This window comes from Heterodontus francisci, chromosome 1 (genome assembly GCF_036365525.1).
Source record: "Heterodontus francisci isolate sHetFra1 chromosome 1, sHetFra1.hap1, whole genome shotgun sequence".
Lineage (NCBI taxonomy): Eukaryota > Metazoa > Chordata > Chondrichthyes > Heterodontiformes > Heterodontidae > Heterodontus > Heterodontus francisci.
Window position 1 is genome coordinate 233,422,617 of NC_090371.1, and position 25,808 is coordinate 233,448,424.

The window sequence follows — 25,808 nt, forward strand, 5'->3', positions numbered from 1 at the left end:
ATCCACCCTGTCTATACCTCTCATGATTTTGTACACCTTCAGGGAACAATGGACCTGAACACCCAAATCTCTCTGTACATCAATTTTCCCTTGCACTTTTCCATTTACTGTATAGTTCACTCTTGAATTGGATCTTCCAAAATGCATCACCGCGCATTTGCCCTGATTGAACTCCATCTGCCATTTCTCTGCCCAACTCTCCAGTCTATCTATATTCTGCTGTATTCTCTGACAGTCCCCTTCACTATCTGCTACTCCACCAATCTTAGTGTCGTCTGCAAACTTGCTAATCAGACCACCTATACTTTCCTCCAAATCATTTATGTATATCACAAACAACAGTGGTCCCAGCACGGATCCCTGTGGAACACCACTGGTCACACATCTCCATTTTGAGAAACTCCCTTCCACTGCTACTGTCTGTCTCCTGTTGCCCAGCCATTTCTTTATCCATCTCGCTAGTACACCTTGGACCCTATGCGCCTTCACTTTCTCCATCAGCCTACCATGGGGAACCTTATCGAACGCCTTACTGAAGTCCATGTATGCGACATCTACAGCCCTTCCCTCATCAATCAACTTTGTCACTTCCTCAAAGAATTCTATTAAGTTGGTAAGACATGACCTTCCCTGCACAAAACCATGTTGCCTATCACTGATAAGACCATTTTCTTCCAAATGGGAATAGATCCTATCCCTCAGTATCTTCTCCAGCAGCTTCCCTACCACTGACGTCAGGCTCACTGGTCTATAATTACCTGGATTATCCCTGCTACCCTTCTTAAACAAGGGGACAACATAAGCAATTCTCCAGTCCTCCGGGACCTCACACGTGTTTAAGGATGCTGCAAAGATATCTGTTAAGGCCCCAACTATTTCCTCTCTCGCTTCCCACAGTAACGTGGGATAGATCCCATCCGGACCTGGGGACTTGTCCACCTTAATGCCTTTTAGAATACCCAACACTTCCTCCCTCCTTATACTGACTTGACCTAGAGTAATCAAACATCTGTCCCGAACCTCAGCATCCGTCATGTCCCTCTCCTCGGTGAATACCGATGCAAAGTACTCATTTAGAATCTCACCCATTTTCTCTGACTCCACGCATAACTTTCCTCCTTTGTCCTTGAGTGGGCCAATCCTTTCTCTAGTTACCCTCTTGCTCCTTATATATGAATAAAAGGCTTTGGGATTTTCCTTAAACCTGTTTGCTAAAGATATTTCATGACCCCTTTTAGCCCTCTTAATTCCTCGTTTCAGATTGCGCCTACAATCCCGATATTCTTTCAAAGCTTCGTCTTTCTTCAGCCGCCTAGAACTTATGGATGCTTCCTTTTTCCTCTTAGCTAGTCTCACAATTTCACCTGTCATCCATGGTTCCCTAATCTTGCTATTTCTATCCCTCATTTTCACAGGAACATGTCTCTCCTGCATGCTAATCAACCTCTTTTTAAAAGCCTCCCACATATCAAATGTGGATTTACCTTCAAACAGCTGCGCCCAATCTACATTCCCCAGCTCCTGCCGAATTTTGGTATAGTTGGCCTTCCCCCAATTTAGCACTCTTCCTTTGGGACCACTCTCGTCTTTGTCCATGAGTATTCTAAAACTTACGGAATTGTGATCACTATTCCCAAAGTAGTCCCCTACTGAAACGTCAACCACCTGGCCCGGCTCATTCCCCAACACCAGGTCCAGTATGGCCCCTTCCCGAGTTGGACTATTTACATTCTGCTCTCGAAAACCCTCCTGGATGCTCCTGACAAATTCTGCTCCATCTAGACCTCTAACACTAAGTGAATCCCAGTCAATGTTGGGAAAATTAAAATCTCCTATCACCACCACCCTGTTGCTCCTACAGCTTTCCACAATCTGTTTACATATTTGTACCTCTATCTCACGCTTGCTGTTGGGAGGCCTGTAGTACAGCCCCAACATTGTTACCGCACCCTTCCTATTTCTGAGTTCTGCCCATATTGCCTCACAGCTCGAGTCCTCCATCGTGCCTTCCTTCAGCACAGCTGTGATATCCTCTTTGACCAGCAATGCAACTCCTCCACCTCTTTTACCTCCCTCTCTATCCCGCCTGAAGCATCGGTATCCTGGGATATTTCATTGCCAATCATGCCCTTCCCTTAACCAAGTCTCAGTAATAGCAATAACATCATACTCCCAGGTACTAATCCAAGCCCTAAGTTCATCTGCCTTACCTATTACACTTCTTGCATTAAAACAAATATACCTCAGACCACCAGTCCCTTTGCTTTCATCATCTGCTCCCTGCCTACTCTTTCCCTTAGTCACGCTTACTTCATTATCTAGTTCCTTACAGGCTTTAGTTACTACATCCTTACTCTCCACTGACCTCATTTGGTTCCCATCCCCCAACCACATTAGTTTAAACCCTCCCCAACAGCGTTAGCAAAAGCACCCCCAAGGACATTAGTTCCAGTCCGGCCCAGGTGTCGACCGTCCAATGTGTAATAGTCCCACCTCCCCCAGAACCGGTCCCAATGTCCCAAAAATCTGAACCCCTCCCTCCTGCACCATCTCTCAAGCCACGCATTCATCCTGACTATTCTTTCATTTCTACTCTAACTATCACGTGGCACTGGTAGCAATCCTGAGATTACTACCTCTGAGGTCCTACTTTTTAACTTGGCTCCTAACTCCCTAAATTCTGCTTGTCTGACCTCATCCCGTTTTTTACCTATATCATTGGTGCCCATGTGCACAACGACAACTGGCTGTTCGCCCTCCCCCTTCAGAATGTTCTGCAGCCGATCTGAGACATCCCTGACCCGTGCACCTGGGAGGTAACATACCATTCGGGAGTCTCGTTTTTGACCACAGAACCGCCTATCTACTCCCCTTACAATCGAACCCCCTATGACTGTAGCCCTTCCACTCTTTTTCCCGCCTTTCCGAACAGCAGAGCCATCCACGGTGCCATGAACCTGGCTACTGCTGCCTTCCCCTGGTGAGCCATCTCCCTCAACAGTATCCAAAAAGGTATACCTGTTGTGGAGGGAGATGACCGCAGGGGACACCTGCGCTGCCTTCCTGCTCTTTCTCTGCCTTTTGGTCACCCATTCCCTTTCTCCCTCAGCAATCCTAATCTGCGGTGTGACCAACTCGCTAAACGTGCTATCCACGACCTCCTCAGCATCGCGGATGCTCCAAAGTGAGTCCATCTGCAGCTCCAGAGCCGTCATGCGGTCTAACAAGAGCTGCAGCTGGACACACTTCCTGCACGTGAAGGAGTCAAGGACATCAGCCATGTCCTTTAGCTCCCACATTGAGCAAGAGGAGCATGTCACGGGTCTGAGATCTCCTGCCATTTTTAATCTTAAACTTAAACTTAGTTAAATGAAAAAGGAACGAAAAGTTTTTAACCAATCACACGATAAAACAAAAAAGAGAAATAGAAAAAGCCTTACCTTATCTACACACCAGCGAGTCCTTTTTTTTTGGTTAGAGGAGGAGGGCGGGTGGGAGACACTACAGGTGTGGTGTCTCGGGTTCAGAAACGGCCCAAATATATAGGGTTTTACTTCCCCAGCAGCCCCCTGGTCTCCGCCGAAAACAAAAGGAAATTAAGTTTACTTTAAACTGACCTTCCCAGCTGCTCACTCGCTCGCATTCTCTGCTCCCGAAAAAGCTGCTGCAATGAAAGGCAAGTTATTTTAAACGGCCCAAATATATCGAGTTTTACCTACCCAGCAGCCCCCGGTCTCCGCCGAAAAGAAAAGGAAATTAAGTTTACTTTAAACTGACCTTCCCAGCTGCTCACTCGCTCGCACTCTCTGCTCCCGAAAAAGCTGCTGAGGGGGAGGATTTTAGATTCCTGGGACATTGGTACCAGTTCTGGGGGAGGTGTAACCAGTACAAACTGGACGGGTTACTCCTGGACATGACCGGGACTGATGTCCTGGGGGGGAGTATTTGCGAGAGTGGTTGGGGAGGGTTTAAACTAAAATGGAAGGTGGATGGGAACCTTTGCAAGGAGTCAGAGGGGGGAATCAAAGACCAGAACAAAAGACAGTAAGGGGAATAAGAAAAGTGATAGGCAGAGAAATCAAGGGCCTGAATCAAACAGGGCCACAGTGAAAACTAGTGGGAAGGAGACAAGTAATGTTAAAAAGACAAGCCTTAAGACTTTGTGCCTTAACGCTCGGAGTATTCGCAATAAAGTGGATGAACTAATCGCGCAAATAGATGTAAACAGGTATGATATAGTCGGGATTACGGACACATGGCTGCAAGTTGACCAGGGATGGGAATGAACATCCATAGGTATTCAGTATTTAGGAAGGACAGACAAAAAGCAAAGGTTGCATTTCTGGTTAAGAAAGGGAAAATAGATTACGAGAGCAAGCTTGCGGGGAACATAAAAACTAACTGAAGAACTTTCTATTGATATGTGAAGACAAATGCAGGTCCCTTACAGTCAGAAACAGGGAAATTTATTATGGGGAATAAAGAAATGGCTGACTTACTAAATGCATACTTTGGTTCTGTCTTCACAAAGGAGGACACAAATACCATTCCAGAAATGTTGGGGAGCACAGGGCTTAGTGAGATAGAGGAACTGAAAGAAATCAGTATTAGTAGAGAAATGGTGTTGGGGAAATTGATGGGGTTGAAGGCCAATAAATCCCCAGGGCCTGATGGTATGCATCCCAGAGTACTTAAGGAAGTGGCCCTAGAAATAGTGGATGCATTGGTGGTCATCTTCCAAGATTCTACAGACTCTGGAACAGTTCCTACAGATTGGAGGGTAGCGAATGTAACCCCACTATTTAAAAAGGGAGGTAGAGAGAAAGCAGGGAATTATAGACCAGTCAGCCAGACGTCGGTAGTGGGGAAAATTCTAGAGTCCATTAGCAAAGATTTTTTAGCAGAGCACTTGGAGGACATTGGTAGAATCGGGCAGAGTCAGCATGGATTTACAAAAGGGAAATTATGCTTGACAAACCTACTAGAATTCTTTGAGGATGTAACGAATACAGTTGATGAGGGGGAGCCAGATAAGAGATTAGCGTGTAAAATTAAAGCGCGTGGGATTGGGGGTAGTGTATTGCGATGGATAGAAAATTGGTTGGCAGATAGGAAACAAAGAGTAGGGATCAATGGGTCTTTTTCTGAAATGCAGGCAGTGACTAGTGGGGTACCACAGAGATCGGTGCTGGGACCCCAGCTATTCACAATATACATTAATGATTTAGATGAGGGAACTAAATGTAATATCTCCAAATTTGCAGATGACACAAAACTGGATGGGAGGGTGAATTGTGAGGAGAATACGGAGAGGCTTCAGGGTGATTTGGACAAGTTGAGTGAGTGGGCTAATGCATGGCAGATGCAATATCATGTGGATAAATGTGAGGTTATCCACTTTGGTAGCAAAAACAGGAAGGCAGAATGGCTATAAACTGAGATGCAACGAGATCTGGGTGTTCTCGCACACCAGTCGCTGAAGGTAAGCAAGCAGGCAAATGGTATGTTGGCCTTCATAGTGAGAGCATTTGAGTACAGGAGCAGGGATGTCTTGTTGCAATTACACAGGGCCTTGATGAGGCCACACCTGCAATATTGTGTGCAGTTTTGGTCTCCTTATCTGAGGAAGGATGCTCTTGCTATAGAGGGAGTGCAGCGAAGGTTTATCAGACTGATTCCTGGGATGGCAGGACTGACGTATGAGGAGAGATTGAGTCAGTTAGGGTTATATTCGCTGGAGTTGAGAAGAGTGAGGGGGGATCTCACAGAAACCTATCAACAGGACTTGACAGGGTAGATGCAGGAAGGATGTTCCCGATGGTGGGGGAGTCCAGAACCAGGAGTCAGAGTCTAAGGATGTTTGATTACTCTAGGTCAAGTCGGCATAAGGAGGGAGGAAGTGTTGGGTATTCTAAAAGGCATTAAGGTGGACAAGTCCCCAGGTCCGGATGGGATCTGTCCCAGGTTACTGAGGGAAGCGAGAGAGGAAATAGCTGGGGCCTTAACAGATATCTTTGCAGCATCCTTAAACACGGGTGAGGTCCCGGAGGACTGGAGAATTGCTTATGTTGTCCCCTTGTTTAAGAAGGGTAGCAGGGATAATCCAGGTAATTATAGACCAGCGAGTCTGACGTCAGTGGTAGGGAAGCTGCTGGAGAAGATACTGAGGGATAGGATCTATTCCCATTTGGAAGAAAATGGGCTTATCAGTGATCGGCAACATGGTTTTGTGCAGGGAAGGTCATGTCTTACCAACTTAATAGAATTCTTTGAGGAAGTGACAAAGTTGATTGATGAGGGAAGGGCTGTAGATGTCATATACATGGACTTCAGTAAGGCGTTTGATAAGGTTCCCCATGGTAGGTTGATGGAGAAAGTGAAGTCGCATGGGGTCCAGGGTGTACTAGCTAGATGGATAAAGAACTGGCTGGGCAACAGGAGACAGAGAGTAGCAGTGGAAGGGAGTTTCTCAAAGTGGAGATGTGTGACCAGTGGTGTTCCACAGGGATCCGTGCTGGGACCACTGTTGTTTGTGATATACATAAATGATTTGGAGGAAAGTATAGGTGGTCTGATTAGCAAGTTTGCAGACGACACTAAGATTGGTGGAGTAGCAGATAGTGAAGGGGACTGTCAGAGAATACAGCAGAATATAGATAGGTTGGAGAGTTGGGCAGAGAAATGGCAGATGGAGTTCAATCAGGGCAAATGCGAGGTGATGCATTTTGGAAGATCCGATTCAAGAGTGAACTATACAGTAAATGGAAAAGTCCTGGGGAAAATTGATGTACAGAGAGATTTGGGTGTTCAGGTCCATTGTTCCCTGAAGGTGGCAACGCAGGTCAATAGAGTGGTCAAGAAGGCATACGGCATGCTTTCCTTCATCGGACAGGGTATTGAGTATAAGAGTTGGCAGGTCATGTTACAGTTGTATAAGACTTTGGTTTGGTCACATTTGGAATACTGCGTGCAGTTCTGGTCGCCACATTCCCCAAAGGATGTAGATGCTTTGGAGAGGGTGCAGAGGAGGTTCACCAGGATGTTGCCAGGTATGGAGGGCGCTAGCTATGAAGAGAGGTTGAGTAGATTAGGATTATTTTCATTAGAAAGACGGAGGTTGAGGGGGGACCTGATTGAGGTGTACAAAATCATGAGAGGTATAGACAGGGTGGATAGCAAGAAGCTTTTTCCCAGAGTGGGGGATTCAATTACTCGGGGTCACGAGTTCAAAGTGAGAGGGGAAATGTTTAGGGGGGATATGCGTGGAAAGTTCTTTACGCAGAGGGTGGTGGGTGCCTGGAACGCGTTGCCAGCGGAGGTGGTAGACGCGGGCACGATAGCGTCTTTTAAGATGTATCTAGACAGATACATGAATGGGCAGGAAGCAAAGAGATACAGACCCTTAGAAAATAGGCGACAGGTTTAGATAGAGGATCTGGATTGGCGCGGGCTTGGAGGGCCGAAGGGCCTGTTCCTGTGCTGTAATTTTCTTTCTTCTTTGTTCTTGATACGGGATAAACCTTTCAGGACTGAGATGAGAAGAACTTTCTTCACCTGGTGAGTGGTGAACCTGTGGAATTCGCTACCACAGAAAGCAGTTGAGGCCAAAACATTGTATGTTTTCAGGAAGGAGTTCGATATAGCTCTTGGGTCTAATGGGATCAAAAGGTATGGGGCGAAAGCCGGAATAGGCTACTGAGGTGGATGATCAGCCATGATCATAATGAATGGCGGAGCAGGCTCGAAGGGCCGAATGGCCTACTCCTGGTCCTATTTTCTATGTTTCTGTAAACAGAGGATTGGCTGAAGGACAGAAAACAGGGAGCAGGAATAAACAGGCCATTTTTAGGCTGGTAGGCTCTGGGATACCGCAAAGATCAGTTTTGGTGCCTCAGTTATTTACAGTCTATATTTATGGCGTAGATGAAGGAACCAAGTGAATGCATCCAAGTTTGCTGACAATATAATGCTAAGTAGGAAATTAAGCTGTGAGGAGGACACAAAGGGGGTAATTTTAACCTGCAAAGGAGGGACGGGTACAGGTGCATCATGGGGAGGGGTATGTGAGGGGATGGTGTTGAAGAAGCAAAAATTTCAGCCTGTCTGTGTCCAAGATTATGACAGCTTTAGATAAGGTAGAGAAAAAAAGCTGTTCCCGTTGGCTGATCATACAAGGACTAGAGGACACAGATTTAAATTTTTGAGCAAGAGGTACAGGGCTGGAGAGCCAGCAAGAGACCAGCGTTACCTCCTTTGGCTCGTCATATGGCAGGCCTTCCCCAATCAGGCACTTGAGAGGCCACCGGTAACCTTCCTCCAGATCAGGACCTTGGGTGGGGGGGGGGGGAGGACATCCCACCTGCCGAGTGCTGCTAGCCAATCAGAGACCGACTGCTCTTTTGCTTGGCAACGCCACTGGGGAGGTAGTGGCTGCTGTATGAGCGACACCCACTGGAAGCCCAGAATTGCGGAGTAACCCAGGCTAGAGGTAAGGGATGGCCAGAGGGGTTTCGTGGGGTGGGGGTTGGGGGCTGTCGTGGGGGTGGGGGAGCAGCAGCAAGGACAGGGGCTGGCTCTCAACAGGCCCTCCCTTTCCGATGCCGGGTCCTTCTATCAGGCAGTGAGTGCCTTTGAACAAGGGAACTACCCCACTATCCCCCAGGAGACCACAAGCATGTCGTGCTCCCCGCGTGGCGATAGGCTCGCCCGCTGCTGGGTTAATACCAGTGGTGGGGGGGAAGAGGCTCTTAATTGCGATTTAATAGGCCCTTAAGGTCCACAATTGGCGGTGGGCTGGAAGGCCATCTGTGGGCCTTCCTGCCATTGATTTAATCAGGATGGATGTCGGAAGGTGGTCTCTACCCGCCACCGTCCCGCCCAATTAAATACCCTCCACATCTCTAGCCTTGCCACAGGGGATAGCATAAAACACCACCCACAGAGGGGATGTGAGGAGGAATTTTTTTATGCAGCGAGTTGTAATGACTTGGAACTCGCTGCTTACGAGCGTGATGGAAGCGGAGATGATCAAAAGGAAATGGGGTGGGCCCTTGAGGGAAATAAACTTACATGACTACAAAGGTAGAGTGGGGAATGGGCCTGACTGGATTGCTGTATGGAGAGCCAGCATGGAATTGATGGACCAGTGTCCTCCTTCCGTGCCGTAATGACACTATGACTAACCAGCCGACTTCTGCATTCAACTGGAACGCATTTCAAAACATGCGGAAAACTTCTGTGGAACCAGCAGGTCTGGAATTTAAATCTGCAGAAAACAAATTGGATGCAGTTTTAACTCTTGATCCTAGCTTTAATTGCTGGCACACAGGTTTCCCAGGCTGTCTGAAACTCGCCTGGTTTAACAAGAAGAGAACACAGGGCTGGACAATTGAGTAATTGACAGGCTTGGAAAGCCTTTATATATAGAGCTGTGACTGCTGCTTCTTTGCGTAAATGAAAGGCTTTTGCTCACGTGATTTGTTTGAGAGTATGCTTTCACTGCTTTAGACTTCTGGAGGTTGTTTCTGTTACCTTGGACTTCTTTCACTTAAACCTGCACTTCCCAGCTGTCAGCCTTCTCAACAATGTGGGAGAAGCTTATGCAGCTGTACAGTGGACCTTTGATGAGGAGCAAGAGGAGCAGCAGAAGGAGCTGCCTTCTCAGGCACCTGCCTCACCACAGGACAGAGCAGATGAGCAAAGAGCTGCAGCTCGCAGGAGGCAATATCCCAAACACTGTGTGTACATGCAGAAGATTAGCTTCCTGGACATGACTGTACAGCAGTGCTTCTGGAGGTTCCTTCAGCTTCCTGCGACAAGACTTTCTTCCTCATGGACCAGGTGGGTACATAGTGTTAATGGCAGTCAACGTCACCATGGCCCTGAATTTTCAGGAATCTGTTGGTGACATCTTCAGGATTTCACCCAGGTGACTGATGCCCTGTTTGTCAGGGCCGCCGATTACATCCACTTTGCTGCTGATTAGATAAGTCAGAATTAGAGGGCCCTCAGATTTGCTGCTCTGGTTGGATTCCCACAGTTCCTGGGATATATATTGCACCTACGGGCAATCAATCAAGGCGCCCTCTGAACAACCAGTGTAATTTGTCAATTGAAAGGGATTCCACTCCATTAATGTTTAGCAGGTATGTAACCAGTGGAAGATTATCATGCATGAGTGTACAGAATATGTCGGAAACTGCTGTGATACCCTCATTCTGTGCCGGTCGACTCTCCCACAGATCTTTGTAACTCCAAGCAGAGGCTTCTTAGAGACAAGGGTATCCTTTAAGGACATGGCTGATGACAACTCTGAAGAGCTGTACCACTGATGTACAGGAAAGGTACAAGGAAAGGAAGCTGCATGAGCACAATAGTGGTCATTGAGCAAGCCATTGGTTGCTGAAGATGCAGTTTAGGTGTCTGGACAGACCTGGGGCGCTGTTCAGCATACATCATCGGGGTGTCTAGAGTGACGGTGATCTGCGAAGCCTTGCACAGTATAGCTCTGCAGAGAGAACTGGAGCTGAAGGAGGAGGAAGATGATGACCATTCTGCATCTTTGGAGGAGGAGGAGCCCGATGTGGCTAGGGTCTCTGCAGCTGCTCACCTAGCTACCAGGTATGCCTGACACGGACTCATCTGAGGCTCTGCATCCAAATGAAACACCAATACTGATTATGGAAGACATTGCCATGTTGGAGAGAGATGATGTCCTTAAGGGGGCTAGGGCAGAATCCATTTGTTTAAAGTTGGGAATCAAAAGAGGATCTGGCGGTACAGTGGCGCAGTGGTTAGCACCGCAGCCTCACAGCTCCAGCAACCCGGGTTCAATTCTGGGTACTGCCTGTGCGGAGTTTGCAAGTTCTCCCTGTGACCGCGTGGGTTTTCGCCGGGTGCTCCGGTTTCTTCCCACAGCCAAAGACTTGCAGGTTGATAGGTAAATTGGCCATTATAAATTGCTCTTAGTATAGATAGGTGGTTGGGGAAGGTGGGGATGTGGTAGTAATGTGGGATCAATGTAGGATTAGTATAAATGGGTGGTTGATGGTCGGCACAGACTCGGGGGGGCCGAAGTGCCTGTTTCAGTGCTGTATCTCTAAAATAAAAAAAATAAAAAAACCTGATCTATAGGCCTCCAAATAGTGGGAGACAAATCAGGGAGCAAATCTGCAGGGAAATCACAGAGATGTGCAAGAACTGTAAAGTGGTGATATTGGGGACTTTATCCAAATAATGATTGGGATAATGTTAGAGTAAAAGATAAGGAAGGAGAGGAATTTCTGAAATGTGTTCAGGAAAACTTCCTGTATGTTCTCAGTCCACCTAAATATGAGGCATGGCTGGAGTTGGTGCTAGGAAATGAGGTGGACCAAGTGTCAGTGGGAGTGATCATCGTATCTTAAAGTTTCAATTAGTAATGAAGAGGAGCAAGGAGCAATCTAAAGTAGAATTCCAAATTGGAAGCGCACTAACTTCAATATGATGATAGGGGATCTAGCCAGGGTGAAATGGAACTGAAGCTCGACACGAAAAATAGTAACAGCACGGTGGGTGATATTTAAGGAAGAGATGTTTCAGGTACAGGCTAGATAACATTCCAACAAGTCAGGGCTCCTTGGATAATGAGGGAGGTCGAGAATATGATGAAACAAAGAAAAGGATGCATGCCGGGTGAAATCTTCAAGCGAGAACCAGGCCAAATACAATAACTATAGAGGGGAAGTGAAAAGGAAAATAAGACTTGCAAAGTGAGAATATGAGAATAGAATGGCAGTTAACAGAAAAGTTAAGTCAAAAATCTTCTACTGGCATGTAAATAGTAGCGGGTAAGAGTTGGACTGGGGCTTATAGAGGGCAAGGAGGTATCTGATCCCATACGAGCATATGACTTAGGAGCAGGAGTAGGCCTCTCGGCCATTCAACAGAATCATGGCTGATCTGATTGTAACCTCAATTCCACATTCCTCCCTATCCCCAATAACTTTTCAGCACCTAGCTTATCAAGAATCTATGTACATCTGCCGTCAAAATATTCAAAGACTCGGCTTCCACCGCCTTTTGAGGAAGGGAGTTCCAAAGACTCATGACCCTCTGAGAGAAAGCATTTCTTCTCATCTGTCTTAAATGGGTGACCCCTAGTTCTAGATTCTCCCACAAAAGGAAACAACCTTTCTACATCCACCCTGTTAAGACATAGGAACATAAGAGCAGGAGGAGGCCATTCAGCCCATCGAGCCTGCCCTGCCATTCAATATGATCATGGCTGATGGGGGCGGCACAGTGGCGCAGTGGTTAGCACTGCAGCCTCACAGCTCCAGCGACCCGGGTTCAATTCTGGGTACTGCCTGTGTGGAGTTTGCAAGTTCTCCCTGTGTCTGCGTGGGTTTTCTCCGGTTTCCTTCCACAGCCAAAAGACTTGCAGGTTGGTAGGTAAATTGGCTATTATAAATTGCCCCTAGTATAAGTAGGTGGTAGGGAAATATAGGGACAGGTGGGGATCTAGTAGGAATATGGGATTAGTGTAGGATTAGTAGAAATGGGTGGTTGATGGTCGGCACAGACTTGGTGGGCCGAAGGGCCTGTTTCAGTGCTGTATCTCTAATTAAATTAATTAATCCGCTTCAATGCCTTTTTCCCACACTATCCTCATATCCCCTTATGTCATTTGTATTTTTAAATCTGTCACTCTCTGCTTTAAACATACTCAATGACTGAGCCTCAACAGTCCTCTGGGTTAGAGAGTTCCAAAGACTCACAACCCTCTGAGTAAAGAAATTTTTCCTCATCCCTGTCCGAAGTGGCTTCCCCCTTATTTTGAAATTATGCCCACTGGTTCTAGACTCCCCAGCCAGGGGAAACATCTTAGCTGCATCTACCCTGTCTATCCCTGTAGGTTTCAATGAGATTACCTCTCATTCTTTGAAACTCTAGAGAATACAGGCCCAGTTTCCCCAATCTCTCTTCATAGGACAGTCCTGCCATCCCGGGAACACGACTGGTGAACCTTTTTTGCACTCCCTCTATGGCAATAATATCCTTCCTAAGGTAAGGGGACCAAAACTGCACACAGTACTCCAAGTGTGGTCTAACCAAGGTTCTGTACAGTTGAAGCAAGACTTCACTACTCCTGTACTCATCCTTTTATGATAAAGGCTAAAATACCATTCGCCTTCCGAATTGCTTGACCCCTCAAAAACTTATATATTTCAGTCAAGTCGCCTCTTACTTTTCTAAACACCAGCCTAGCCTGTCCGACCCTTCCTCATATGACAGTCCACCCATTCCAGGTATTAGTTTAGTAAACCTTCTCTGAACTGCACTTACATCTTCCTTAAATAAGGAGACCAATACTGTACACAGTACTCCAGATGTGGTCTCACCAGTGCCCTATATAACTGAAGCATAACTTTTTGTATTCAATTTCCCTCCCTTCCATTTCCTGATTTACAGCTCCCTTAATTAATTGCTGTGCGTAAATACTAACATTTTGCAATTCATGCACTCGGACACCCAGATCCCTCTGCATCTCAGAGCTCTGCAATCTCTCACAAATTAGATAATCTTTTATTCTTGTTGCCAAAATTGGACAATTTCACATTTTCCCACATCATACTCCAGTTGCCAAATCTTTGCCCACTCAGCTAACCTATATCCCTTATATAAAAGGTGCAGTGGTTAGCACTGCAGCCTCACAGCTCCAGAGACCCGGGTTCAGTTCTGGGTACTGCCTGTGCGGAGTTCGCAAGTTCTCCCTGTGACCGCGTGGCTTTCCGCCGGGTGCTCCGGTTTCCGCCCACAGCCAAAAACTTGCAGGTTGATAGGTAAATTGGCCATTGTAAATTGCCCCTAGTGTAGGTGGATGGTAGGATAGGTGGGGATGTGGTAGGGAATATGGGATTAATGTAGGATTAGTTTAGATGGGTGGTTGCTGGTCGGCACAGACTTGGTGGGCAGAAGGGCTTGTTTCTAAAAAAAAAAACAAGAAATGCAGGAAATACTCAGCAGGCCTGGCAGCATCTGTGGAGAGAGAAGCAGAGTTAATGTTTCAGGTCAGTGACCCTTCATAAGAACTGGCAAAGGCAAGAAATATAATGGGTTTTAAGCAAATGAAGCGGGGGTGGGGCAAGAGATAACCAAAGAGAAGGTGTTTTTTCGGACAACGCCCCTTTGTAGCCTCCTTAAGTCCTCTTCACAGCTTGACTTTCCTATCTATTTTTGTGTCATCAGCAAATTTAGCAACCATACCTTTGGTCCCTTCATCCAAGCCATTTATATAAATTGTAACAGGTTGAGGCCCCAGCACTGATCCCTGTGGCACACCATTTGTTACGTCTTGCCAACCAGAAAATGACCCATTTATGCCGACTCTGTTTCCTGTTAGCTAGCCAGTCTTCTATCCATGTCAAACTGTTACCCCTTATACCATGAGCTTTTATTTTCTGTTCCCAGAGCATTAGCCAGGGCCTCTGGATTACTAGTCCAGTGGCATTACCACTACGCCGCCACCTCCCCATAATCTAATTTAATAATCTAATTTGCCAATTCACTTTAACTAGCTCTATTTTCATGCTGTCATAATTGCCCTGCCTTCACTGTTGCTGGGACAAAATCCTGGAACTTCCTTCCTAACAGTACTGTGGGTGTACCTGCACCGAAGGACTGCAGCAGTTCAAGGCAGCTCACCACCACCTTGAGGGTAATAAGGGATGGGCAACAAAATGCTGGCCTAGCCAGCATCACGCACATCCCACGAATGAATAAAAAAAGGTCTTGGGTGTTCTTTGTATATTACCCCATTTGGAAGGATTTCCCATGCTTTTTGAATTTTTGAATGCTTTTTCTTTAATTTGATGTTGCCTTTTGCCTCTTTAGTTGCCTGTGGCTTTTTTTTTAAGCAAGTAGATCTGTCGCCCTTTGGGGATATAAGCTGGTTTTCTATCATATTGTTACAGCAGGTGAGGAAGGGGCCTCAGGCTCCCCTTTCGCCCCTTCTCTGTTTTGACCGCAACAGAGTTTATTCTTTTAACACAGTGATTTAACTTACCTAGCTCAGTGAGCACTTGATCCTGTTACTCTAATATATTTGCAAATGAACTAATCGGACAGGTTTTCTTGAGTTTAAACAAGAAAGATGTAGGTTTATTAGCCTTAACACTCTAAACCAATTAAAAGTACTAAAATACGCAACGCATCCACACTCAGTCCAATGAGAGGCACACACACACAAATAGATTACGGAGGGGAAAAAGAGAGTTGAGAGGTCCTTAATAAAAATGGAATTTAAATACTGAAGTTTAGTCCCAGTGTCCTTAGTTGAAATTGTAGACTTGAAGTCCTTGCTGGGCCACATGCACAGTTCAGGCTTGGTTCTCATGTTCCGGAAGACAGAAGAGGTGGCTTTATCCGTGTCCCGGGGTTGCTGGCTGTGCTGGGCTGTAGGCTTGGAGCTGAGGCCTCCCTGAGTCTTTGCTGGAGAGAGGGTGAAAGAGAGAGATTGCAGTTCTCCTGCTGGCTTACAGTTACAGTCTCTGAGGCACATTTCACGAAAGTCCCAGAGTTACACGGGCAGCCATGTGATGTGACCAGCTCTTGTTCAAAACAGCATCTGGAATGATCTTTGAAATTCAAGGCTGTTCAGACATACTTGGTAAGGGGGCGGGTTTGGCTCTTTCAAAGTCAATGGGTGTCGGTGGCTTTTGATCAACATTGACAAAACTATTCGAGGGAATTTTTAATCAGAGAGTAGGCCCATTGTTCTGGCTAAAAGGGTGATCACCTTAGTTCCAGTTGGATTCTTTAGTTTCTTTGTGCAAATTCGTGACCATCTTGGCTACTAGTAGTTCTGTTTTCTTTTAGAAGTTATTTGTAACAATGTCCAGTCAAAGGTCTCAGGCAAAGTGCCACACGGTGAAATTAATTTTTCCGGTTGGCATGTGGGGTTTCCGTTACAATATTAAATTCTTTTCTGAGCACCTTCCACTGATCTTCCACTGTTTACTTATTAACATACTTGCTCAGTTTATTTTGGATGGTCTCTGTCTCATAGAACATAGAACAGTATAGCACAGTACAGTACAGGCCCTTCGGCCCATGATGTTGTGCCGAACCTTTAACCTACTCTAAGATGAAACTAACTACCTACCCTTCATTCTACTATCTACCTACCCTTCATTCTACTATCATCCATGTACCTATCCAAGAGTCGCCTAAATGCCCCTAATGTATCTGCTTCTACTACCACCGCTAGCAGCGCATTCCACGCACCCACCACTCTCTGTGCAAAGAACCTACCTCTGACATCTCCCCGAAACCTTCCTCCAATCACCTTAAAATTATGCCCCCTGGTGATAGCCATTTCCACCCTGGGAAAAAGTCTCTGGCTATCCACTCTATCTATGCCTCTCATCATCTTGTACCCCTCTATCAAGTCACCTCTCATCCTTCTTCGCTCCAATGAGAAAAGCCCCAGCTCCCTCAATCTTTCTTCGTAGGACATGCCCCCCAGTCCGGGCAGCATCCTGGTAAATCTCCTCTGCACCCTCTCTAAAGCTTCCACATCCTTCCTATAATGAGGCGACTAGAACTGAACACAATATTCCAAGTGTGGTCGAACCAGGGCCTTCTAGAGCTGCAGCATAACCTCGCGGATCTTAAACTCAATCCCCCTGTTAATGAAAGCCAACACACCATACGCCTTCTTCACAACCCTATCAACTTGGGTGGCAACTTTGAGCGATCTATGGACATGGACCCCAAGATCCCTCTGTTCCTCCACACTACCAAGAATCCTGTCTTTAAGCCTGTATTCTGCATTCAAATTCAACCTTCCAAAATGAATTACTTCACACTTTTCCAGGTTGAACTCCATCTGCCACTTCTCAGCCCAGCTCTGCATCCTGTCAATGTCCCGTTGCAACCTACAACAGCCTTCCACACTATCCACAACTCCAGTAACCTTCGTGTCATCGGCAAACTTGCTAACCCAGCCTTCCACTTCCTCATCCAAGTCATTTATAAAAATCACAAAGAGCAGAGGTCCCAGAACAGATCCTTGTGGAACACCACTGGTCACCGAGCTCCATGCTGAATACTTTCCATCTACAACCACCCTCTGTCTTCTATGGGCCAGCCAATTTTGTATCCAGACAGCCAACTTTCCCTGAATCCCATGCCTCCTTACTTTCTGAATGAGCCTACCATCGGGAACCTTATCAAATGCCTTGCTAAAATCCATATACACCACATCCACTGCTCATCCTTCATCAATGTGTTTTGTCACATCCTCAAAGAATTCAGTAAGGCTTGTGAGGCATGACCTGCCCGTTACAAAGCCATGCTGACTGTCTCTAATCAAACCATGCTTTTCCAAATAATCATAAATCCTGTCTCTCAGAATCCTCTCCAATAATTTGCCCACTACCGATGTAAGACTGACTGGTCTATAATTCCCAGGGTTATCCCTATTCCCTTTCTTGAACAAGGGAACAACATTTGCCACCCTCCAATCATCTGGTACTACTCCAGTGGACAGTGAAGATGCAAAGATCATCACCAAAGGCGCAGCAATCTCTTCCCTCGCTTCCCGGAATATCCATGGGTATATCCCAAGTTTGCCGATGACACGAAGGTTGCTGGAGTTGTGGATAGTGTGGAAGGCTGTTGTAGGTTGCAACGGGACATTGACAGGATGCAGAGCTGGGCTGAGAAGTGGCAGATGGAGTTCAACCTGGAAAAGTGTGAAGTGATTCATTTTGGAAGGTTGAATTTGAATGCGGAATACAGGCTTAAAGACAGGATTCTTGGTAGTGTGGAGGAACAGAGGGATCTTGGGGTCCATGTCCATAGATCGCTCAAAGTTGCCACCCGAGTTGATAGGGTTGTTAAGGCGTATGGTGTGTTGGCTTTCATTAACAGGGGGATTGAGTTTAAGAGCCGCGAGGTTATGCTGCAGCTCTATAAAGCCCTTGTTAGACCATACTTGGAATATTGTGTTCAGTTCTGGTCGCCTCATTATCGGAAGGATGTGGAGGCTTCAGATAGGGTGCAGAGGAGATTTACCAGGATGCTGCCTGGACTGGAGGGCATGTCCTACGAAGAAAGATTGAGGGAGCTAGGGCTTTTCTCATTGGAGCGAAGAAGGATGAGAGGTGACTTGATAGAGGGGTACAAGATGATGAGAGGCAAAGATAGAGTGGATAGTCAGAGACTTTTTCCCAGGGTGGAAAGGGCTATCACCAGGGGGCATAATTTTAAGGTGATTGGAGGAAGGTTTCGGGGAGATGTCAGAGGTGGGTTCTTTACACAGAGAGTGGTGGGTGCGTGGAATGCGCTGCCAGCGGTGGTAGTAGAAGCAGATACATTAGGCGCATTTAAGCGACTCTTGGATAGGTACATGGATGATAGTAGTATGAAGGGTAGGTAGTTACTTAGATCTTAGAGTAGGTTAAAGGTTCGGCACAACATCGTGGTCCGAAGGGCCTGTACTGTGCTGTACTGTTCTATGTTCTATCCCGTCTGGCCCCGGGGACTTATCTGTCCTCATATCATTCAAAATTTCCAGCACATCCTCCCTCTTAACCTCAACCGGTTCGAGCATATCAGCCTGTTCCACGCTGTCCTCACAAACAACCAGGTCCCTCTCACGAGTGAATACTGAAGCAAAGTATTCATTTCGGACCTCCCCTACCGCCTCCGACTCCAGGCACAAGTTCCCTCCACTATCCCTGATCGGCCCTACCCTCACTCTGGCCATCCTCTTGTTCCTCACTTAAGTGTAGAACGCCTTGGGATTTTCCTTAATCCTACCCGCCAAGACTTTTTCATGTCCCCTTCTGGCTCTCCTAAGTCCATTCTTCAGTTCCTTCCTGGCTACCTTGTAACCCTCCAGAGCCCTGTCTGATCCTTGTTTCCCCAACCTGAAGTAAGCTTCCTTCTTCCTCTTGACTAGCTGTTCCACATCTCTTGTCATCAAAGGTTCCTTCACCCCACCATCCCTTCCCTGCCTCATTGGGACAAACCTATCCAGCAGTCGCAGCAAGTGCTCCCTGAAGAACCTCCACATCTCTGTCGTGCATTTCCCTGAGAACGCCTGTTCCCAATTCATGCTCCCCAGTTCCTGCCTAATAGCATTGTAATTCCCCCCTCCCCCAATTAAATATTTTCCCATCCCGTCTGTTCCTGTCCCTCTCCATGACTAAAGTAAAGGTTAGGGAGTTGTGATCACTATCACCGAAATGCTCTCCCACCGATAGATTTGCCACCTGGCCTGGTTTGTTGCCAAGCACCAAGTCCAACATCGTCTCCCCTCTAGTCGGCCTGTCTACATATTGAGTCAGGAAACCTTCCTGGCCACATCTGACAAAAACTGCTCCATCCAAACTATTTGCACTAAGGAGGTTCCAATCAATATTAGGGATGTTGAAGTCACCCATGACAACAACCCTGTTACTTCTGCACCTTTCCAAAATCTGGCTCCCAATCTGTTCCTCCATGTCTCTGTTGCTATTGGGGGGTCTATAGAAAGCTCCCAACAAAGTGACTGCTCCTTTCCTGTTTCTGACTTCCACCCATAATGACTCAGTCGACAAACCCTCCTCGACGACCTCCCTTTCTGCAGCTGTGATACTATCCCTGATTCTCATTGCATTCAAATCAGTTTTAGCTAAATGTGCAGTGTGTCCTCCTCCGTAACGGTCAGGGTGCCGATGACAGAGGGACTCCCTTAGTTCGCTGCCTCTCCCAGGCGTTCTGAGCTCTCTTACTTTGGCTACTCTACCTGTTACACCTACAGTTACAAATGTAGGTCCCTTACAGTCAGAAACAGGGGAATTTATTATGGGGAACGAAGAAATGGCTGACCAACTAAATGCATACTTTGGTTCTGTCTTCACAAAGGAGGACACAAATATCACACCAGATATGTTAGGAAACACAGGGCTTATTGAGAGAGAGGAACTGAAGGAAATCAGTATTAGTAGAGTAATGGTGTTGGGGAAATTGATGGGATTGAAGGGCGATAAATCCCCAGGGCCTGATGGTATGCATCCCAGAGTACTTAAGGAAGTGGCCCTAGAAATAGTGGATGCATTGGTGGTTATCTTCCAAGATTCTATGGACTCTGGAACAGTTCCTACAGATTGGAGGGTAGTTAATGTAACCCCACTATTTAAAAAGGGAGATAGAGAGAAAGCAGGGAATTATAGACCAGTCAGTCTGACGTCGGTAGTGGGGAAAATTCTGGAGTCCATTGTCAAAGATTTTATAGCAGAGCACTTGGAGAACAGTGGTAGAATCAGGCAGAGTCAGCATGGATTTACGAAAGGGAAATGATGCTTGACAAATCTACTAGAATTCTTTGAGGATGTAACTCGTAGAGTTGATTAGGGGGAGCCAGTGGATGTGGTTTATTTGGACTTTCAGAAGGCCTTCGACAAGTCCCACATAGAGATTAGCATGTAAATTTAAAGCACATGGGATTGGGGGTAGTGTATTGCGATGAATAGAAAATTGGTTGGCAGACAGGAAACAAAGAGTAGGGATAAATGGATTTTTTTCCGAATGGCAGGCAGTGACTAGTGGGGTACTACAGGGATCGGAGCTAGGACCCCAGCTATTCACAATATACATTAATGATTTAGATGAGGGAACTAAATGTAATATCTCCAAATTTGAATATGACACAACTGGGTGGGAGGGTGAGTTGTGAGGAGGATGCAGAGAGGCTTCAGGGTAATTTGGACAAGTTGAGTGAGTGGGCAAATGCATAGCAAATGCAGTATAATGTGGATAAATGTGAAGTTATCCACTTTGGTAGCAAAAACAGGAAGGCAGATTATTATCTGGACGGCTATAAACTGAGAAAGGGAAATATGCAACAAGACCTGGATGTTGTCGTACACCAGTCGCTGAAGGTAAGCATGCAGGTGCAACGGGCGGTAAAAAAGGCAAATGGTATGTTGGTCTTCATAGCTGGAGGATTTGCGTACAGGAGCAGGTATGTCTTGCTGCAATTATACAGGGCCTTGGTGAGGCCACACCTGGAATATTTTGTGCAGTTTTGGTCTCCTTATCTGAGGAAGGATGTTCTTGCTATAGAGGGAATGCAGCGAAGGTTTACCAGACTGATTCCTGGGATGGCGGGATTGACATATGAGGAGAGATTGAGTCGGTTATGATTATATTCGCTGGAGTTCAGAAGAGTGAGGGGGGATCTCATAGAAACCTGTAAATTTCTAACAGGGCGGCACAGTGGCGCAGTGGTTAGCACCGCAGCCTCACAGCTCCAGGGACCCGGGTTCGATTCCGGGTACTGCCTGTGTGGAGTTTGCAAGTTCTCCCTGTGTCTGCGTGGGTTTTCTCCGGGTGCTCCGGTTTCCTCCCACAAGCCAAAAGACTTGCAGGTTGATAGGTAAATTGGCCATTATAAATTGTCACTAGTATAGGTAGGAGGTAGGGAAATATAGGGACAGGTGGGGATGTTTGGTAGGAATATGGGATTAGTGTAGGATTAGTCTAAATGGGTGGTTGATGTTCGGCACAGACTCGGTGGGCCGAAGGGCCTGTTTCAGTGCTGTATCTCTAATCTAATCTAAAAAATGACTTGACAGGGTAGATGCAGAAAGGATGTTCCCGATGGTGGGGGAGTCCAGAACCAGGGGTCATAGTTTAAGGATACGGGGTAAACCTTTCAGGACTGAGATGAGGAGAAATATTTTCACCTAGTGCCTGGTGAGCCTGTGGAATTTGCTGCTACAGAAAGCAGTTGAGGCCAAAACATTGTATGTGTTCAAGAAGGAGTTAGATATAGCTGTTGGGTCTAAAGGATCAAAGGGTATGGGGCGAAAGCGGGAACAGGTTACTGAGTTGGATGATAAGCCATGATTGTAATGAATGGCGGAACAGGCTAGAAGGGCCGAATGGCCTACTGCTCCTATTTTCTATGTTTCTAAGTCAGGTATTTATCCTCCATATCTTCCACATTCTGCTTTCGCTAGCATGTGGCACTAGAAGTAATCCAGAGATTACTCTGGATGGTGGCAACGCAGGGTGGCACCCTGAAGTTGGCAACGCAGGTCAATAGAGTGGTCAAGAAGGCATACGGCATGCTTTCCTTCATCGGACGGGGTATTGAGTACAAGAGTTGGCAGGTCATGTTGCAGCTGTATAGGACTTTGGTTCGGCCACATTTGGACTACTGCGTGCAGTTCTGGTCGCCACATTACCAAAAGGATGTAGATGCTTTGGAGAGGGTGCAGAGGAGGTTCACCAGGATGTTGCCTGGTATGGAGGGCGCTAGCTATGAAGAGAGGTTGAGTAGATTAGGATTATTTTCATTAGAAAGACGGAGGTTGAGGGGGGACCTGATTGAGGTGTACAAAATCATGAGAGGTATAGACAGGGTGGATAGCAAGAAGCTTTTTCCCAGAGTGGGGGATTCAATTACAAGGGGACACAAGTTCAAAGTGAAAGGGGAAAAGTTTAGGGGGGATATGCGTGGAAAGTTCTTTACGCAGAGGGTGGTGGGTGCATGGAATGCATTGCCAGCGGAGGTGGTAGACGCGGGCACGAAAGCGTCTTTTAAGATGTATCTAGACAGATACATGAATGGGCAGGAAGTAAAGAGATACAGTCCCTTAGAAAATAGGCGACAGGTTTAGATAGAGGATTTGGATCGGCGTAGGCTTGGAGGGCCGAAGGGCCTGTTCCTGTGCTATAATTTTCTTTGTTCTTTGTACTCCCTACGAGGTCCTACTTTTTAACCTCCTCTCTAGAAACATAGAAGCAGGAGATGCTTAACCCATCAAACCTGCTCCGCCATTCACTACGATCATGGCTGATCATCCACTTCAATGCCTTTTTCCCACACTATCCCCATATCCCTTTATGTCATTGGGATTTAGAAATCTGTCAATCTGTGCTTTAAACATAATGACTGAGCTTCCATAGCCCTCTGGGGTAGAGAATTCCAAAGATTCACAATCCTTTGAGTAAAGAAATTTCTCCTCATCTCTGTCCTAAGTGGCTTCCCCCTTATTTTGAAATTGTGTCTAGACTTGCGAACTAGAGGAAACATTTTACCTGCACCTATCCCTTTAAGTATTTTGTAGGTTTCGATGAGATCACCTCTCATTCGTCAAAAAAAATCTAGAGCATACAGGCCCAATTTCCCCAATGTCTCTTCATAGGACAGTCCCGCCATCCTGAGAACAAGTCTGGTGAATCTTCATTGCACTCCCTTTATGGCAATAATATCCTTCCTAAGGTAAGGGGACCAAAACTACACACAGTACTCCAGGTGCGGTCTAAGCAAGGTTCTATACAATTGAAGCAAGACTTCACTACTCCTGTATTCAATTCCTCTTGCAGTAAAGGCTAACATACCATTAGCCTTCTTAATTGCTTGCTGAACCTGCACTCAATGACTTATTGACAAGGACACTCAGGTCCCTTTATACATCTGCACTTTCTAATCTCTTACCATTTGAGAAAAATTCCGCACATCAGTTCCTCCTACCAAAGTGGATAACCTTACATCTTTCCGCATTGTATTCCATCTGCCACGTTCTTGCCCACTCACTAAGCCTTGCCAAATCCCCTTGAAGCCGCTTTGCATCTTCCTCACAACACACATTTCCACCTAGTTTTGTGTCATCCGCGAACTTGGAAATACTACGTTTGGTCCCCACATCCAAATCATTGATGTACATGGTGAACAGCTGGGGCCCAAGCCCTGATCCCTGCGGTACCTGACTAGTCACAGCCTGCCAATGCGATAATGACCTGTTTATTCCTACTCTTTGCTTTCTACCAGTTAACTAATCCTTAATCCATGCCAGTACATTACCTGCTATCCCATGTGCTTTAATTTTGCTAGCCAACCTCCTGTGGGGGACTTTATCAAAGGCCTTCTGAAAATCCAAGTATACCATGTTCACTGTATCCCCTTTATTAATTCTGTTAGTAACATCCTCAAAAAACTCCCAACAGGTTTGTCAAACATGATTTCCCATTCATAAATCCATGTTGACGATGCCCAATCAGATCATTATTATCCAAGTGTCCATTGATCACATCCTTTACAACAGATTCTAATATTTTAGTCAAGGGTAAAGGTTAATACCTATTAAATGCCATATTTAGAAACAGCTGTAATACATTTAAGCATTCGAACATGCCACAATTTAAAAAGTTAAATGAGATGAACTATAAAATTATGATTTATCAAGTTTGTTTCATCCCATTTTTCTATTTTGTAAATAATCTGCATCCTATTTGAAATGAGGTGTGAAACAGAGTGGACCTAACATTTTAATTATAGCTACAAATATTAGTTAATAAATTTGAAACGTTTTCCTCCAAAAATGAATCCAGCAGGAAATCATGGATCTAGTTACACAAAGCTAATTCCAATCCTTGTGACACTTTATTTCACAAATTTTGGACGTAGCATTAAAGAGACATTGTTATGGAACAAAATGATGCAGGATTGGTCATATTCTGGCATGTGATAAATATAAAAGTAAAGATAATCATTTACAACAATCTTAGCTAACTGGTTATTCTCTTGAGGGTGGCGCATTGGTTAGCACCGCAGCCTCACAGCTCCAGCGACCCGGGTTCGATTCTGGGTACTGCCTGTGCAGAGTTTGCAGTGTGACCGCGTGGGTTTTCGCCGGGTGCTCCGGTTTCCTCGCTCAGCCGAAGACTTGCAGATTGATTGGTAAATTGGCCATTGTAAATTGCCCCTAGTGTAAGTAAATGGTAGGAGAATAGTGGGGATGTGGTAGGGAATATGGGATTAATATAGGATTAGTATAAATGGGTGGTTGTTGGTCGGCACAGACTCGGTGGGCTGAAGGGCCTGTTTCAGTGCTGTATCTCTAAATAAATAAAAATATATTTTCCCAACGACTGTAACAAGCCTGCAATTCCCTATTTTTTCTCTCCCTCCCTTCTGAAATAGTGGGCTGGCATTTGTGACCTTCCAATCTGCAGGAACTGTTCCAGAATCTATAGAATTTTGGAAGATGATCACCAATGCATCCACTATCTCCATAGATACCTCTTTCAACACCCTAGGATGTAGAACATCAGGTCCTGGGGACTTATCAGCCTTCAGCCCCATTAATTTCTTCAATACAACCTTCTTACTAATACTAATTTCTTTCAATTCCTCATTCCCCATAATCCCTTGAATCTCTACTTCTGGGAAATTTCTTGTATCTTCCTCAGTGAAGATAGTCACAAAGTAATCATTTAGCTTCTCTGCAATTTCTCTATTCCCCATTATAAATTCTCCCTTCTCTGTCTGTAATGGACGCAGATTTGCCTTAGCCAAATGTTTCCTTTTTATGAACCTATAGAAGCTTTTACAGTCCGTTTTTATATTTTCTGCTAGCTTACATGCATATTTTATTCGCGCTGAAAGGGTCCTGAAAATATGACCGTAGGACCTCTATACCTGTTCTCTGTATGTCATTCATACCAACACGTACCGCAACCTCTGGCTTACTCCCTCCCCCTGCAGAATATTGTGCATCCTCTCTGTGATGTGCTTTACCCTGGCACCAGGGAGACAACACAGCATGTGGGACTCATGATGACTGTTAAGTATTTGACCAACTCATGGGACTAAAGGCAGACAAGTCGCCAGGACCTGTCTGTCCCAATGACTGTGGAATCTCCTGTAATGACTGCATTTCTTCACTTTGCTGTTCCTATCTGTGCAGTCCCTTACCCATTGATGTTGTGGTCTGGACTGCATTCCTTCCAGTGACCCTTCATCAGGTCCCTGACCTGAAACGTTT

At 45.9% G+C, this 25,808-nt stretch overlaps 1 protein-coding gene across 19 annotated transcripts in view; it reads left to right on the plus strand.

The window, feature by feature from the left end:
• map9 (microtubule-associated protein 9) overlaps positions 1–25,808 on the plus strand; it is a 350,433-nt gene that overhangs the window by 67,686 nt on the left and 256,939 nt on the right. The gene's annotated exons all lie outside the window — the stretch shown is intronic.